The sequence below is a fragment of the Canis aureus genome, chromosome X (genome assembly GCF_053574225.1).
Source record: "Canis aureus isolate CA01 chromosome X, VMU_Caureus_v.1.0, whole genome shotgun sequence".
In the NCBI taxonomy this organism is placed as follows: domain Eukaryota; kingdom Metazoa; phylum Chordata; class Mammalia; order Carnivora; family Canidae; genus Canis; species Canis aureus.
In genome coordinates this window covers 36,825,542-36,830,209 of record NC_135649.1, presented here as the reverse complement: position 1 = coordinate 36,830,209, position 4,668 = coordinate 36,825,542, and the positions used below count along the sequence as shown (strand labels likewise).

At 38.9% G+C, this 4,668-nt stretch overlaps 1 pseudogene; it reads right to left on the bottom strand.

Annotated features, from left to right (window-relative positions):
- Positions 1-2,877: 2,877 nt before the first annotated feature.
- LOC144309336 (18S ribosomal RNA) lies at positions 2,878-3,338 on the bottom strand (annotated as a pseudogene).
- Positions 3,339-4,668: the final 1,330 nt, after the last annotated feature.

Here is a 4,668-nt window from a genome sequence, read left to right as displayed (position 1 = left end):
AGCAAGGGGAACCCTCTTGCATTGTTGGTGGGAATGCAAACTGGTACAGCCACTCTGGAAAACAGTGTGGAGGTTCCTCAAGAAGTTAAAAAAGAGAGCCACCCTACAACCCAGCGATTGTACTACTGGGTATTTACCCCGAAGATACTGATGTAGTGAAACACTGGGACACCTGCATCCCAATGTTCATACACGTACATGTGGGGTGGAATGCTTACAGTGATAATGGGTAGGGTGACGTGTCATATACATAGGGCTAGGGTTAATCGTAGGAAATTTTTTCATAAGAGGTGTATTAGTTGGTCGTAGTGGAATCGAGGATATGATGCTCAGATTCATAGGAAAGAAAGGTTAGGAGGAGTGTTTTAATGGTGAAGTTGATGGAGTAGAGCTCTGGTATGAGTGGATTGTGAAATGCGCCGAAAAATAGGATTGTTGTAAGAATATTTATTATAATAATGTTTGCGTACTCTGCTAGAAAAAATAGGGCAAATGGGCCTGCTGCATATTCTACGTTAAACCCAGAAACTAGCTCAGATTCCCTTTTGGTTAGGTCGAAAAGGGCTCGGTTGGTTTCTGCTACGGTAGAGATAAATCATATTATAGCCAGGGGTCAGGCGGGGAAAATTAGTCATATATGTTCTTGAGTAATGGTAAGTGTGGATAGTGTGAAAGATCCATTTATTAGTAATATGGAAAGGAGGATAATTGCTAGTGTGACTTCATATGAAATTGTCTGGGCAACAGCTCAGAGGACTCTGATTAGGGCGTATTTGGAGTTTGAAGCTCATCCTGATCAAAGAATGGAGTATAGGGTGAGGCTTGACATTGCTAGCATAAATAGTACTCCTAGCTTTATATTAATAAGTGGATAAGGTATAGGAAGGGGGATTCATATGGTTAGGGCTAGTGATAGGGCTAGGATGGGTGCTAAAATAAATATAGATATAGAGGATGTGAGGGGTCATAAGGGTTCTTTTGTGAAAAGTTTTACTGCATCGGCGATGGGTTGAAGAAGACTGTATGGGCCTGCAATATTGGGGCCTTTTCGGAGTTGTATGTAGCCTAGGACTTTTCATTCAACTAGGGTAGGAAAGGCTACGGCGAGAAGAATTGGAACAATTAATGAGATAATATTGATAAAGAACATGATGTTAGGGAGAGGAGTTGAACCTCTGGGGAAAAAGGTTTAAGTTTTACGCAATTACTGGGCTCTGCCACTCTAACAAAGCCCTCTTTCTTGGGCTTATGGGGAGATAAACTGGTTAGATTGAGCTTAATTTCATCTATTAGTTTTAAGGCACTTTTGTAGGGTGGGCCTTATTTCTCTTGTCCTTTCGTACTGGGAGAAATTGTTAAATAGATAGAAACCGACCTGGATTACTCCTGTCTGAACTCAGATCACGTAGGACTTTAATCGTTGAACAAATGAACCCTTAATAGCTGCTGTACCATTAGGATGTCCTGATCCAACATCGAGGTCATAAACCCTATTGTCGATATGATATCTTGAATAGGATTGCGCTGTTATTCCCTAGGGTAACTTGTTCCATTGATCAAAGACTATTGGATCAATAAATGATATAATATTTTGACTGGTAAGTCTAAATTTTAATCACTCAGAAGTTTTTTTTATATTCCGAGGTCACCCCAACCTAAATTGTTAACACATAATAATGGTGAAATGTTATGACTAGTAGGTATATATTGCCCATGAATCTGGGTTAATTAATTAAAGCTCCATAGGGTCTTCTCGTCTTACTATGTTATTCCCGCCTCTTCACGGGAAGGTCAATTTCACTGATTGGAAGTAAGAGACACTCAAACCCTCCTGTAGCCATTCATACAAGTCCTTATTTAGAGAACAAATGATTATGCTACCTTTTCACGGTCAAGATACCGCGGCTGTTGAACAGATGTCACTGGGCAGGCAGTGCCTCCAATACTGGGGATGCTGGAGGTGATGTTTTTGGTAGACAGGTGGAGTTTATGTTTGCCGAGTTCCTCTTACTTCTTTTAATCTTTCCTTGGGTGCATACCTGTGTTGGGTTAACAATAGAATTGATAAGTATTTTATTTTTGGGTTAATTTTATCAGGTTGTTAACTATCAGTGGTTTATCCGTTTCTGAAATAAGCTTATGTGGGGAAAAATAATTCTTGTTACTCATACTAGCATTGTTGCTTCTATATTTAAATAGAATAACCCAGTGGCATATTAGGAGTTGACTGAATATGGTTGGAATTAAGTCATATTGTTTGTTGAGCTTGAACGCTTTCTCAATTGATGGTTGCTTTTAGGCCAACTATGGTGATATTAACATGTACTCTCTAATGAAGGTTGTATCCTTATTCTAAAAAGCTGTACCTTTTTAGATTACATTTTAAATTTACATTAAAATTTTAATTTTTTTAATTTTAAAGTTGAACTAAAATTCTGTTTATGGGTAACCAGCTATCACCAGGCTCGTTAGGCTTTTCACTGCTACCTATAAATCTTCTCACTATTTTGTAACATAGATGAGTTGATGCTTTTAGATTGTTCATAGGTAGCTGGTCTGGTTTCGGGGGACTTAGCTTAAGTTCTCTTTGTTAAGTTATTTCTGGTTAATTCATTATGCAAAAGGTAAAAGGGGTAATCTTTGCTCTTTTGTACTTTTAAAATGTCTTTCATCATTCCCTTGCAGTACTATCTCTATAGCTCCAATTAGAATTTCTATCTCCTATACTTTTATGGTTTAACTGAATGTTTTATTTTGTAGAGTTATGGTACTTTGGTTTAGGGTTAGTTGGGTTAGCTTTTGTTCAAAGTGGTCATGGGGTATGAAATCTTCTGGGTATAAGCCAGATGCTTTAATTAAGCTACATTTTGGTTAATCCAAGCACACCTTCCGGTATGCTTACCTTGTTACGACTTGTCTCCTCTCGTGTTTTAGTATGGCTAATATGATTATGGGTTTAGTTTTTACTTGAGGAGGGTGACGGGCGGTGTGTGCGTGCTTCATGGCCCTATTCAATTAAGCTCTCTATTCTTAATTTACTACTAAATCCTCCTTCAGCTTTTAGTTTCATAAAAACTTTCGTGAGATATTCTTGGAATAGAAAATATAGCCCATTTCTTCCCATCTCATAAGTTACACCTTGACCTAACTTTTTTATGCGAAATGATTTTGCTTACTATTCTTCCTTTTAAGGTTTTGCTGAAGATGGTGGTATATAGACTGCATTAGCAAGAGATGGTGAAGTTTATCGGGGTTTATCAATTATAGAACAGGCTCCTCTAGAGGGACGTAAAGCACCGCCAAGTCCTTTGAGTTTTAAGCTGTTGCTAGTAGTTCTCTGGCGAATTGTTTTGTTATAGAATGATTTATGTTTAGGGCTAAGCATAGTGGGGTATCTAATTCCAGTTTGGATCTTAGCTATCGTGCAATCAGAAAATTTTAAAGTCACTTTCGTAGCATATTTTATGGTAACTGTAGCTTTTTACGGCTTAGTTAAGTTTTAACTTTAGTATTGTAGTATCTTAACCATGCTTTAAGCCATGGGCCTATTAGTTTGGGTTAATTATATGACAGTGGTGGCTGGCACGAAATTTACCAACCCTCTTTAGTATAGCTTAGTCGAACTTTCGTTCCTGGCTTAATTTTTATCACTGCTGTATCCCGTGGGGGTGTGGCTTAGCAAGGTGGTGTGAGCTACTTTAGAGTGTGCTTGATACCCACTCCTTTATTTATTTATTTTTTATTTTTTTATTTTTTTTTTATTTTTTATTTATTTATTTATTTTTTTATGATAGTCACAGAGAGAGAGAGAGAGAGAGAGAGAGAGGCAGAGACATAGGCAGAGGGAGAAGCAGGCTCCATGCACCGGGAGCCCGACGTGGGATTCGATCCCAGGTCTCCAGGATCGCGCCCTGGGCCATAGGCAGGCGCCAAACCGCTGCGCCACCCAGGGATCCCTTTTTATTTTTTTTAAATAAATTTATTTTTTATTGGTGTTCAATTTACCAACATACAGAATAACACCCAGTGCTCATCCCGTCAAGTGCCCCCCTCAGTGCCCGTCACCCAGTCACCCGCACCCCCCGCCCTCCTCCCCTTCCACCACCCCTAGTTCGTTTCCCAGAGTTAGGAGTCTTCATGTTCTGTCTCCCTTTCTGGTATTTCCCACACATTTCTTCTCCCTTCCCTTCTATTCCCTTTCACTATTATTTATTTTCCCCAAATGAATGAGAACATATAATATTTGTCCTCCGATTGACTCATTTCACTTAGCATAATACCCTCCAGTTCCATCCACCTGGAAGCAAATGGTGGGTATTTGTCATTTCTAATGGCTGAGTAATATTCCATTCCTTTAAATCGTTAGTGATTTTGAGGGCATTCTCACTGGGGCGTGGAGGTTTGCATGTGTAAGCTTACTAAGGACTAATAGGAAGGCAGGACCAAACCTTTGTGTTTATGGAGTCTTATGACTCATCTTGGCATTTTCAGTGCCTTACTTTACTGATTAAGCTACATTAACAAATGCTTATGGTATTGCATGCTATGTTAGTGAGTGTGTGGGTTTGGGTTTTTTGTATTAAATAGAAGAGAGAAAGTTAAGGAAACCCTATCTATAGATAGACTGCGAGATAGGCATATAAAGTCGTTTTGTTGAATTAACTAGGT